Raw genomic sequence first — 14,243 nt, 5'->3', positions numbered from 1 at the left:
TAGAGAAGACGTATGTGAAAGGCTGAGCAGGTGTAAAGGACAGGATCCATAACAAAGTATGAGCAGTGGATACAAAACATGTGGGCAGTGTGAGAAAAGGCACAGCTGAGCAGGTGTAAAGGACAGGATCCATAACAAAGTATGAGCAGTGGATACAAAACATGTGGGCAGTGTGAGAAAAGGCACAGGAGGAAACCTCTTTTATACAATTGATCAAATGTTTTATAAGTGCTCCTTTACCTGGGTGCCTCATGACAGCATGGACTCCCTAAGGTCTGGGGGCTTCCTTGACTATTTGTCCTTAGTGAAGAGGGATCTCAGCAAATCTTAGACTCACAGAAAGTTCCTATTTCACCACACGAGTCTCACCATGGAATCATTATTGGTTGGATCCCATAAACAAAGGAAGAATATTCACTTACAAATACTGCATATAGATGAGTAAAACTGAGGATTAGAGGCTGAATCTAAATAATAAATGTATTAATAATAATAAAGTTAATAAATAATTTTATAATAAATTAAAGTTCAAATTACATTCTCTAGAATTTGTGAGTGATACAAGTGAGAAAGAAAAAATCTTACAAAGTCTGGTAAACAACAACTTTTATTGTATACTTTGATATGCATAATAAATTTATCCCTGCCTGGTTAGTTTTGAAAGGAAGGAAGTCCAAATTTCATTTAAAAAACAAATGTGATACAACAGAAAGCTCTTGGCCCTTTACATCTATCCACCCCAGGGTGATGACATACTTTATCCGCTACCACACCCCAACAACCTGCAACCTCTGAGTCATTTTCTCACAGGAGCATATGTTGATATGGATTTTCCCATAACTCTTGTCCATTTCCCTCAGTGAGTAAGAAGATCTCTCAGAGAGATAGAGATAGAGCTTAAAATGTTGGAATACAGTCTAAAATATGGACCTTAAAACAAAATGCCTGGGAGCCTGGATAGCTCAGTGGTTGAGCATCTGCCTTTGGCTCAGGTTGTGATCCCGGAGTCCAGGGATCAAGTCCCACATCAGGCTCCCTGCATGGAGCCTGCTTCTCCCTCTGCCTATGTCTGCCTTTCTCTATGTGTCTCAAGAAGAAATAAATAAAATCTTTTAAAAAAAATACAATAAAATGTAAAGGCTCATGTGGGAATCTAACTTATATTTATTGGCCATGGATACCAGCAATTGATAATAAATGACTTGTCCTTGGAGATTATTTGTTTTTTTCTTAAACCTAATCTGAATGAGTTTTAGAGTCAGAATTTAGATGAAAATGATTGGAAATTATCATGATTATTGTTAATTCAAATAATCACAAAGTGCCCTTTAACTTTTGTGTAATTAAATAATGAGTCCATTTTTCTAAGAAATTAGAATTATTTTCTCGTCAGCCTTAGATAATAAGACTGAGCTTGGGACTCTATATAGGTTGGTGTATTTATCATCATGGCTCCGAAACACACAGGAAAACACTTTAAAAACTAGAAAGTAGTTTCTGTCATCAAACAAGACTGTTAGCAATCTTCCAGAGCCCAGTCCAATACCCTTTCTCATTTTCTTTCAACCTGGTCATTGGGGTTTTGAAACCCTGCCTTGTAAGAAGAAAAGCCTGATCATTAGCAATGGACGCATGCATTTTTTTCTAAGGTGGAATTTAATTCTAAGTTAATGGAATTTTTTTCTAAGGTGGAATTCAATTTAAGTTAATCAACAAAACATCAATTAATAGGGTTCCACAACATCAATAGTGAAGCTAAAGGACATTAGCCCTTATCACAAAGTTGTCAATAAAAGGATTATATGATAATAGGACAAAAAAGAGAAGTGTTCAAATAATGGCACTTACCACCTCGGACTTCCGGCGGGGGGGGGGGGGGTTATAAAATGCTCTTGCTACTTTATGCCTCAAGTGTGAAGCAGATGAGGAGAGTGGCCCTCTCTCTTACCGATTGCAGGCCAATTAACTTTCCTGAACCAACAAAGTCTCCTCTCAACTAAGGGTGACATCATCAATTCTCTCTGCGATGGTTAATTTTAATGTGTCAATTTGGCTAGAGGGTAGTGTCCAGGTGTTTGGCCAACCACCAATCCAGATGTGATACTGCGAACCTATTTCCTAGATTGATTAACATTTAATCAGTAGATTGAGCAAAGCAGATTACCTTCCATAATGTGGAAGAGTTTCATCCAATCAGTTGAAGGCCTCCAGAGGTTTCAGGATAGATATGGATACATATACTATTGATCTGTTTCTCTGGAGATCCCTGACTAATATAATATCTTAGAATGTTTCCAAAGTTTTTGTGAATGGAAAGTAAGTGAATCTCTCTTTAAAATTTAAAATAGTTCAAGTAGATTTTTTTTTCTGATTTTATACTTTATAAACTTAAAAATAGCACCACATGTTTTCTCACTTCCTTGTTTAAAACCCACAAGTGGTTTCCCAACTTCCAAAATCCTTAGCATGGTCTACAACACCCTGGGTAATCTGCCCCAGATAGAAGGTTCATTTGAGCAGATTCTCAGACATCACTTCCTACTGTTGGGTCTGACAATCAGTGGAACAAAGGGTGTCTCAGTCTGTCCCTGGTGAACACAGAATTAAAGCATTGAGGCATAGATGCTCTTAATAGTCTCAGTGGAATATCTTAGTGGATTGCCCTATCACTTGCTAGACATTTTTGTCCAGACAACAGGGGCCTGACCTCAGATGAAGATTATTGTTGACTCGGAGAACTGCTAACTACCAATGAAAAGGCTTTACTCATGGGCACTCATTTCTCCAGACCCCATTTCTATAACTCAATCTGTTTGGACAATACAACATTCCCCATAGGTGTGTTGCAATACTATATTCCTGTTTTCCTAGGGTACACACCCTAATCAATTTGATGGAAATTGAGAAACTGTCGGTGCCTATGAATTAATAGAAAGGACATCTTTGTGTCATTAGCACATTTTATCTCTTAGGTTACTGCCACAGAAGGCACCTTACATCTACTTTGGATCTGTTTTTATTGTTTTCAGCCCGAGTGAGAAATGTCTTCTAACAGAGTCCCTATAATCTGAGAGAAATATTCTCTTGTGGGATCCAGAGCTCCTTGTGCCCTGATTAGGTTGTCCCATTCCCGAATAATATGGACTTGTGGTTCGTCCCTATCTCTGTGTCATCCAGCACCCTCTCCTAAACCTCTCTGATAACCTTCAGTTGTCAAAATATTGGAAAAACTGAGGTTATCCCATTCCCACCCTTCAACAAGGATAGTTGACAGATATGAAACTTAGTTTTTGAGAGCTATGCTAATAATATGTCCCATAACAGAAGTAGAATTCTATGGAAATTTCCCAATAAAAGACAAGTAATAGAATGAATGTGTGGGAAGTTTCAGCTACACCCACATCCTTCAGGTTGGCTGTACCACCATATCTCAGGCTATCACACACATACACACTCACATACACACCCTCACCATCACCATCACCACCACCACCACAACAAAAACAGACAAGGAAAAGGGACAAGTCTCATATAATCCTAATCAATTATAATCACAGGATTATAAATAGGAAGATCTGGACTGTGTGACTATAAGTAATAAATGAATCAACAGAAGGAAGAGGTTCTGTGTAGGACCTAGAAAAGAGAAGTAAAGCAAGAAGTGGTCAGTGTATCTCACGCATCATCCAACGGGGAAGTGCCTTGAACTTTGAGCTTAGACATATCATTTTTCTAGGCAGATAATAAAGATAATAGCCTCACCCATTTGGTTCCTACTCTGTGCCAGGAAAAGTTCTAAGCAGTAGGCAATTATTAACTCATTTAATAGGCATAGCAGCCTATAAGTAAGTACTGTTATTTCCCCCATTTTCAGGAAGGGAAAACTGAGGCAAAAAAGATTTATTTATTTCACTGGCTCAAAACCAGGAGTGGAGCTAGACTCGATTCTAGATCCTGCGCCCAGGACCTGGTCTCTAATATTATAAGAGTAAAACTGGAAAAGATTGCTTCCCTTTCTGTTTAGGAAGAGAGAAGAGAAAACTAGTTGTTTGTTGGCAAATGCTAGCTGCTGAGGATTGTGCCAGGAGTTTTATATACATTGTGTTGGAAACAATCCCATGAATCAAACCATCTAATCTTCATTTTCTGGAGATAGAAACTAGGCCTCAGGGAGGTCCTTGGAGAATCAAGTACTTTCTTGGGGATTACTGAGAATTTGTCAAAATCAAAGCCAGTGTGTTGGTTTCCTTTCATTCATCTTGAAACTAAGCAACAAACAAATTTAGTATATTAAACAGACCCTGGCAAGAAGATGCAATCTTGAGATTATGGTCCATGTGTTTATCTGACATGGACCAATGGACCACTTGATAAAACATCACACACTCACACACACACACACACACACACACAAGGAAAAAACAAAAACAGGAAATTCAGTTCAGCTGTCTTCTGAACTAGTCAAATTTAGTTGAGCATGACTTAATAGATTCCATTCTCCTGATTATGTAAGAGTTTTATGTCTAATGAAAAAGATGTCTCAGAATCTGCAGAATTGAGCACATTTTAAATCACTCCAATTGTTTGGTTAGCACCATAACTTGTTTAGATGTAGGAGAGAGTTATAATGGAAGTTACAATAGAAGTCAAAGCTGGAGCCAAGATCAGCATCTGTGAATCTCTCCAAGTATAACAACTTATCCAGAGACATTTCCTTCAAACAAATTTACATTTTTTTAAAGATAAAAGTAAATGGATCTTCTTGAAGGGTCTATGGAAAATAAAGATAAAAATTGTAAGACTCTAAAACTTACTATCCTATGGTGATCATTTTTTTTTAAGATTTATTTATTCATTCAGAGAGAGCGAAGAGAGAGGCAGAGACACAGGCAGAGGGAGAAGCAGGCTCCACTCAGGAAGCCCAATGTGGGACTCTATCCCGGGTCTCCAGGATCACACCCCAGGCTGCAGGCGGCGCTAAACGGCTGCGCCACCGGGGCTGCCCCCTATGGTGATCATGTTAATATCTGAGTCTGACATAGTATTTTACAATGCATGCATTTTAGATAATATTTAGATCACACTATGTATACACTTCTAGGTCTTTTTCAGTTAACATTTTATTTGGAATATTTCTCTACGTTGTTAAATATTCTTTGAAATTTAAAAGCTGCACAATATTTATAGCATAGATATTTCACAGGGTATCTTCTACTGTTGGACATTTATGTTGTGACCAGCTTGAACCATAATAAAACAATGAGATAAAGGTAGCAAGAGCATTGACACATCACTCTGAAAAAGTGAAAATAAGAAGAATCAAGCATGTATCATGCCTTTCCAGCATGAACTCTTTTAGAGTAATCAAATTGTTGAAGAGAGAGCTTTTCTTTATAGAAAATTTCCAGTTGATGCAAAAGGATTGGTTGAATTAGAAAAGTACCATTTTGTGAATTTTAATGAAATAATGGATCTAGGGATCCCTGGGTGGCTCAGTGGTTTAGCGCCTGCCTTCGGCCCAGGGTGTGATCCTGGAGACCAGGGATGGAGTCCCATGTTAGGTTCCCTGCATGGAGCCTGCTTCTCCTTCAGCCTGTGTCTCTGCCTCTCTCTCTCTGTGTCTATCATGAATAAATAAATAAAATCTTTAAAAAAAAAAAGAAATAATGGATCTAGGCTATGATCATTAATAAATGTTATAACTAACAATTATGTAAAAAGCCAGTAAAGACTTTGAGAAAGAGGGCTCACCAGAACCCACAAATCAATCTTAGAGTCACTGAAAGTGAGGCAACTAGAAATTATGTGCATACTAATATAATACAACAGGAAGTATAGAACACCACACATACAGTATTCTTGCCAAAAAATAAAACTGAAAATGAGCCGGACTAGTCAAGCCTCATTCTGAGGGCTACTTGCAGAAAATAAGAGAGAAAGAGAAAAACATTAAATTATACCATGGGGCAGACCTCAGCTAAATCTAGAATGTATGACATTCTACAGGACAAACGATCTAGTTTATCAAATAAATAACAGTAGAAAAAGAAAGGGGGAACTTTTATACATTAACTTAAGAGATATAAAATCAATATGTGCAATGGGCAGATCTTTTTTGGAATCTAATGTGAACAAAACAATTATTAAAAGACATTCTTTAGTCAGTGAAGAAATGTGAACATAAGCCTGTTTAATTCTCTTACACTTAATAATATAGCCTTTGGATACTTTTTAAAGCTCTTACCATACAGAAGTATTTACAAATAAAATAATTTGGAGGTCTTTCATTTGCTTTAAAATAGTCCTGGACAAAAAAACACATAGAAACAGATGAAATAAAAATAAAAATAAAAATAAAAAAAAAAAGAAACAGATGAAATAGGAGTGGGAAAATATTAATAATTTCTGAAAAAAAAAAAATAATTTCTGAAGCCAGGTAATAGGTACATAGAAATTGACTGTCATATTCTCTCTACTTTTATATTGGTGTAAAATTTTCATTATACAAAGCTTTCCTAAAATATTGAAATAAAAATCTTTGCACATATATGCAAAATTACATATATCATTTTGTGATATATATATGAATATATAGATATATTTCAGTGGTATATTTACATTATATCTTTTTTTGTTTGAAATTTTTACTAAAACCACAGAATATATTCCTAGAAAGAGAATTATGAGGTCAAAAGGCACAAACTTATTTGAGGTTCTCAAAAAAAATTTTAAGTGCTCTCCAGAAAGTTTGCCAATATGTATCCATCTCGCCAGACCATTACCAAAATTGAATATATATTTTGAGACATTCATTCTATTTTGGTAGAGAAAGGCTATCTTGTTTTAATTAATGCTTTTCTTAGAAAATGAGTTGAAATCTTTTAATCAAAATTAGTCTCATATTTTGTCTTCATTGAATTTTCTGATTAAGCCATTATCCATTTTTTATTGCAGTGTTAGAGATTTTTGTCTTTGATCTGCAAGAACTTTTTATATATTAAAAATTATAGCCTTTCTTAATCTGATATCAAGTATTTTCCCATCTACTGTTTTTCATTTTATTTATGACTATTCAAAAGTCAATTTTTATGTAATCAAATCTATAAACATTTGTGCTTTCTTCCATTGCCTTTAAACTTAAAAATTCCTGTCCTCTTCTAAAATGAGGTAAATATTCATGTTCTTAAAGCTTTTTAAAATAACTCTTTACTTTTACATTTTTAATCCATCTGGATTTCATCTTGGCATATGGCTTATGGTGTTAATTGGGATTTTTAGTCTTTTTCAAATAGTAAGTCAATAATTTTTTTCTTTTTCATTTTTTTCCTTTTTCAGGTTTAAGATATCTCCTGATACATAATAAAGTTCTCCAAATACTCTTGTATGTTTCTGACCTTCTTGATGACATGGCTCCCTCTTACTACTGAGTTTTGTGCCTGTACTGTATGATTATGATTTTTTACCTGGGGAACAGAAATATTTGCAAATGACATATCTAATGAAGGATTAGTATCCAAAATATATATAGAACCTATACAACTCAACACCAAAAAAAATCCAAATAATTCAATTTTAAAAAGGGCAGAAAACATGAACAGATATTTTTCCAAAGAAAACATCCAAATAGCCAACAGACACATGAAAAGGTGCTCAACATTACTTATCATCAGGGAGATGCAAATCAAAACAATGAGAGATCACATCACACCTACTAGAATGGCTAAAGTCAAAAACATAAGAAACAACAAGTGTTGGTGAGGCTGTGGAGAAAAAGGAACCCTGGGGCACTGTTGGTGGGAATGCAAACTGGTGGAGCTACTGTGGAAAACAGTATGGAGGTTTCTCAAAAAATTAAAATTAGAATTACCATATGATCCAGTAATTCCACTATTGGGTATTTACCTAAAGAATATGAAAACATTAATTTGAAAAGGTATATGCACCCCTGTTTCCTGTGGCATTATTTATAATAGCCAAATTATGGAAGCAACTCAGTGTTCATGGATAGATGTATGGATAAAGAAGATGTGGTATATATGTTTAGTGGAATACTAGTCAGCCATAAAAAAGAATAAAATCTTGCCATTTGCAACAATGTGGATGGATCTAGAGAGCACAATGCTAAGTGAAATAAGTCAGTCAGATAAAGAAAAATACCATGATTTCACTCATATGTGGAATTTAAGAAACAAAACAAAGAAAAAAGAGACAAAAACACAGACTTTTAACTGGGTGGTTAAGGGGGGTGAAATAGGTGAACACGATGAAGAGTACACTTACAGTCATAAGTACTGAGTAATGTATATAATTAATGAATCACTAGATTATATACCTAAAACTATTATAATATTGTGTGTTAATTATACTGGAATTAAAATTTTAAAAATAAGAATTTTAAAAATGATTAAAAATTACTTTTTAAAAAATGAGATAGGGTTGTTAAACTAAGGTAGGAAACAAAAGAAACAAGGAGAGGACAAGAGATTATTACAGCATGAACAACAGATTCATTTCAGTGTATGTCATCTATATCACTCAATATTTTGTCAGCAGCTATACAAAAGCTTATGTGTTCTAGAAGAGAGAGCAAAGCCCCCTAAGTTGGTTTATAGATTCAGAATCTGATTTTATTTACTACCTGTGCATTCTTGGACAAAGTACATAACTTCTCTGATCCTTTACTGTAAAATGAAGATAATATCTACAACACAAGGTTCTTATAAGGTCCAAATGTAGATGACAGGTATTTTTCAATCTTTTTTAAGGCAGGGCAGAGGCAGAGAGTCTCAAGCAGACTCTACGCCCAGCACAGAGCCCAACATAGGGCTCAGTCTCACAACCCTGAGATCATGACCTGAGCCAAAATCAAGAGTTGGATGTTTAAATGACAGAGCTACCCGGGCGCCCCATTATTTCTCATTTTTTAAAGAAAAATGCTGATAATTCCCAAGGCATTGTGGAAAAAAAGTAACAACTGATTCATTGGGAAGATGCTGAAGATGTTTGCCATGTCTTTTTCAGTAATTTCTGCCATAAAGATTATCCACTTTTAGGACAAATGGGTATTATGTAACCTGCCAGCTATGCTGAAGAAAGCTACAAAACACACAAAGGTCTTGTTTAGCTTTCAGTATCATTAAGGGAATTCAAAATTTTGCAGTTAACTTTGATTCTATTTAGTCAATTTGACTAAAGTATACAATAGACAAAAGTCTAACTTTGTTATCTTGTGCCTTTTGGCCACCACCATCATGGCTTCACCTGTACACTGAGAACTCAAGAGTAGAAGAGAAAAAATCCCCCACCACAGTTGTAAACAGATGGGATCAAAACAGAGTCATCCTTAAAAATACTTCAACAAGTTACCTTTGTAGACACTCTCCTCTGATTGCAGAAGCTGTGGTCTCTGCCTTTAAAAAGATGGAAGCAAAAAAAAAAAAAAAAAAAAAAGATGGAAGCAGGGGCTCATGGGTGGCTCAGTCGGTGAAGGGTGAAGCATCTGTCTTCAGCTCAAGTCATGATCCTGGGGTCCTGGGATCTAGCCCCGCATCAGGCTCCCTGCTCAGTAGGGAGTCTGCTTCTCCCTCTCCCTATGCCCCTCCATACCCCCACCCCCACTCATGTTTGCTCTCTTGCTCACTCTCTCTCTCAAATAAATAAATAAAATAAAAGAAGAAAGAAAGAAAGAAAGAAAGAAAGAAAGAAAGAAAGAAAGAAAGAAAGAAAGAAAGAAAAAGAAACCAGCGCAGCTAGGAGGAGTGAAACACAGCTGGCACCTGGGGAAGCAGCCAAGCTTCCAGCAGCAATTTGGAGTGCTTGTCGTCCCTCCTCCTGCTGTCACAACATTGCGGTCTTACCTACAGCTGAGCACCCTGCTGTCATTGTCATCAATCTTCAGCGCTCCCCATGCTGGTTTCTCTTTTCTTTTCTGCCCAACCAGGCTTTGCCTCCTCGCCTTGGGCTTCCCCAACTTCTGCAGTCCTTACTTGGTGTATCTTGGCTTCCTCCCTATGTCAACAAGTCCCAGCATGTGGGACACGAGGAGGCGCAAACTTTCAATAAATATACTTGATGAGTAGAACTGAATTTCAAATGAATAGAAAAAATAAAAAATAAAATGCTACTAAAAAGGTAAAAGATTGCCAGACTCAAAATGGAAGAACATGGTCCTAGGGCACCCACAGCCACAAGTTATGAGAAAGTTGAATCCTAGTAGAGCATAGATCCCCTGACTGCTCACAGTTGCATTCCTCTTAGATCAGAGAGAAGAGGTCAAGTGAAAAGCATATATGCTAAAATGAAACAGGTTCAAATAACTTTTAGCCCAGCTTGGCTTCTCTCACTTTTAGTAATGAAATCTCCAGAGGGATTTATTAGTCTTCTTATGAGAGCAATTAAAAGAAGAAAAGAATGGCATAAGGGATATATATATATATATATATATATATATATATATATATATATATAAAATAATTTATTTTATAATATAATCTATATAATATATATGTTATATATATAATATATATTTTATATATATATATATAATATATATATTTCTGGAAATCTATATACCATCCAATACTTAAACTTAATTCATTCAATGTATTCCCTGCTGATCTAGATTCATACTCACAGGCATTAAGATTGAGTTGAATGTAAACAAAATTGTTCTGTGCATCTTCCTGTAAAACCACCAAGCACAAACCAGAGCCACAAAATGACTACAGTGCAAACAAATAAACCTTTCTGCTTATACTTAAGTCATGAAATTAGAAGTGCTTCTGAATTATTTTTCCTAATTTCGCAAATACCTACCATGTGACAAGCAATGCCAGGTATTTGCCCAACCATTTTGTCATTTAAATGACATAATAACCATTTTATTATCATTTTGAATTCACTAAAGAACACGAAGCTGAGAGAGATCACACAGCTATGATGAACCGAACTAAAATTTTAACTCAAGGTCCTCTCATTCCAAGGCCTTTCCTGAGTGAAGAAAAGCTTAGCTCTTCTTGCCCAAAATCCTTGCTAAATTCAGGTAGTAACTGGATATAAAGTTTTAGCACCATTAATAATAACAACAAACACAAAGTATCATTACAGAGTATACTTTAAAATGTCAGATTGTTTCCCCTTGTAATTAAAATTAGAGGGGCATCTAGGTGGTGCAGGCAATTAAGGGACCAGCTCTTGATTTCGGCTCAGGTCATGATCTCAAGGTCATCAGATCAAACTTTGAGTTGGGCTCTGCACTCAGCAGGGAGTCTGCTTGAGATTTTCTCTCTTTCTCTCTTCCCCTCTGCCACTCCCCCTGTTCGCACATGCTTTCTCTCTCTCTCTAATAAATAAATCTTTAAAAAAAGAAAACAAAATCAGATCATGGATTTCCAAGCAGAAAAAAGACCAAAATTCAACCATTCTCATCAATATGTAACAGCATAATGAAGGCAAATGACCAAACTCTGAAGAGGTTAGGACATTCCTGAGAAGAAGCTCTGGCTCTGTATTTACTACCTCTATTTCTCTGGGTAAGTAATTTCACCTCTCTGAACCTCAGCTTCCTCATCTAGAACATGAAAAAGATAGTTTCTCCCACAGAGTATTGGCTCAAGGATTAAATCAAATACCACACAATTACCCTAGGACATAGCCAGGAAATCATAGCTGGTACAGTGAACTTTCAGGTTTTTGAGATTTAACTGATTTGCAGAATGAAGATGAAGTTAAACATATACATTCTCATACATAATACTATACTGTATATGTGCGTGCATCTGTATAAATTAGGGCAATATACATGGTATTTTAAAATTATCATGATAATTGTTGCCTCTGGGATCAAACATGCAGTGCAAAGTTGTAGCTTTGTCCAGCTCCTCCCCTTCCTTCAGTCTTACCACCCCCACCCCATCACTCTCTTCCAATCCAGGTCAGGATTTGACCTCTTCTCCCTCTTCTATGATGTCTACTGCCTAACTTCCCCACGTATGCAGTTGAACTGCCAAGGTGACAAGGGTTCAAGTTTCCTCTGCACCCAACAACAGTTAGCTCTCACCCACAAAGCATGGAGCAAATATGATTACATTTACAGATTATTTGGGATTATTCGTGACCTTCCAAAGCCTTGTCCTGCTCTGAGCTCCCACATACAAAACACCATATACCACTATCATCAACGCTTTTTTCCTGGTTAATTCATATATGACTCTTGCATCTTCTTCACCTGGCCTTCCTTATGGCCCTTTAGCTAATGAGTCTACACCCTTAATGACAGGGAAATAATTTCCTCTTAAAGAAGCATTATATTTGATGTTTCGATAACTATGAAAATTTCCTTTCTCATATTAGGCTAAAGTCTCCTTTTGCATAATATTAATCTATGTGTTTTCTTCTCTTCAATGATCCTTAAAAAAGAAAAAAAATCTTATCTAATCCCTTTTCTATGAAGTCAGATGAATTCCAGCTGGAGTTCCTTTATAAATCAGGTTGTGCCACAAGGGTATTATGCTAAGTGAAAGATGCTAATCTCAAAAAATTATATACAGTATGATTCCATTTATATGACACTCTGTAAAAAAGCAAAACTATAAGGACAGAAAACACATAAGTAATAACCAAGGGCTGGGATCTGGGGAAGGAGGTGGTGGTATTAGTATCTGACCATAGGGAGAGCATAAGGGAATTCTTCTGAAATTATTCTGCACCCTGTTGTGTTGGTATATGGATAGCTACAATAATCTATACATGTAATAAAACTCATAGAACTATACACCTAAAAAAAGTGAATATTACTATCTGTAAATTTTTAAAAATTACATTTATTGATTTCTCACTATGGATGTACTATAATTCTTTCATTTTAATCTTCAAAATAACCCCATGAGAGATAAGTAACATTATTATCATCCTCAACTGCAGGTAAGGAAACTGAGACACAGAGATTAACTAACTTGCCCAAAGTTATAAAACTTGATAGAGGCAGAATGTAGATTTAACCCAAGTAATCTGACCCCAGAACTGAATTTCTCCACTGACTCTGAAAGAGAATGAAAAGGAGGGGCATCTGGATGGCCCTTGATCCTAGTTCAGGTCTTGATCTCAGGGTTGTGAGCTCAGGCCTGGCGTTGGGCTCCAGCTGGGTGCAGAGACTACTTTAAAAAAAAATTTTTTTTTAATAAAAAGGAGCTTCACTTACCCTCTGTCAATGAAACCACATGACCTATTTAAGGAGTAGAACATCAGATAGAATTGCATCAACATAATTAGCCTGCAAATGGAACACAGCATATGTCACCAAGACAAACATATTTCTGGACCACAAAAACGTCTTAATTGCTGTTTTAATAACTAATATTGAAACTTGGCAGTTTCCAGGTTTTCTTGCAATGAAATGTCTTCTTGTTAATATACTAAATAAATTGTAAAATCAACTTTTTAATGTCTCTGTACACTGATGGTAAAATCTTTTCTCAACTGTCCCTTAAGAAACCCTGCTTCTGGTGTAAAGAAATTGGAGTATATCAGTTGGAAGCTCAAATAAATTGTTTAAAATTTCAAAACTCATTCCACTCCTTCTCCCTCCCCACTTCCCCAAAGCTAAATCCTTCCGGATATTTTTTAGAACTAAAACCTCTTAGTAATGAGACAAGCAGATAAATACACCCACGTTTGGTGCCTTGTGGTCATTCTTACACATTCATGTAGGTTTCTCAGTGCCTGCGTTCTACATCCCCACAAACTCCATTCCATTCACTTTGCAAAAACAAAGCTATCACTGCAGAAGCGGTGCATGGCATGCCTCAAATTCAGTAGCAGCAGCAGCTGGAAAGAAAAAACAAAGGGAAAGAATTATGATGGCTTTTAAAAATAAGAGTTACAAAGAATGCCTAAATTTGGTAAGCATGATCTTGAGATAATACAGGTTGCTTAGTTCTGATGCAAAAAGTTGGTTCAAGGGGTAACTGAGTAGCTCAGTCGGTTAGGTATCCGACTCTTGTTTTCCACTTGGGTCATGACCTCGGGGTCCTAAGATCCAGCCCCATGTCAGTCGGGCTCCATGTTCCTCTCCCTCTGCCCCTGCCTCTCTTTCTCTCCCCCCCCCCCAAAAATAAATAAATATTTTTAAAAATTTTTAAATAAAAGTTGGTTCCAATTAGTCTGCTTCTGCATTAGTGTCCAATACTTGTTCACAATGGATTTAATCATTTCAGTGCTTTTTACGCAAGACAGATTACACATAC

General features: G+C 36.2%; 1 long non-coding RNA gene across 7 annotated transcripts in view; it reads right to left on the bottom strand.

The window, feature by feature from the left end:
- The window catches only part of LOC112650025 (uncharacterized), a 139,859-nt gene that overhangs the window by 7,269 nt on the left and 118,347 nt on the right, over nucleotides 1-14,243 (bottom strand). For 6 of the 7 annotated variants that reach the window (XR_004803653.2, XR_004803652.2, XR_004803658.2 and 3 more), the window contains 2 exons: nucleotides 13,696-13,824; nucleotides 13,199-13,270 (listed from right to left, as the gene is read on the bottom strand). This is a non-coding gene — a long non-coding RNA (uncharacterized LOC112650025). Of the gene's footprint in view, nucleotides 1-13,198; nucleotides 13,271-13,669; nucleotides 13,825-14,243 lie in introns of all 7 variants that reach the window. The other variant, XR_007414035.1, reaches the window with a different exon arrangement.

The sequence above is a fragment of the Canis lupus genome, chromosome 11 (assembly GCF_003254725.2).
Source record: "Canis lupus dingo isolate Sandy chromosome 11, ASM325472v2, whole genome shotgun sequence".
NCBI lineage: Eukaryota > Metazoa > Chordata > Mammalia > Carnivora > Canidae > Canis > Canis lupus.
Note: the sequence above shows the minus strand (reverse complement) of the source record. Positions and strands in the feature narration are given on the sequence as shown.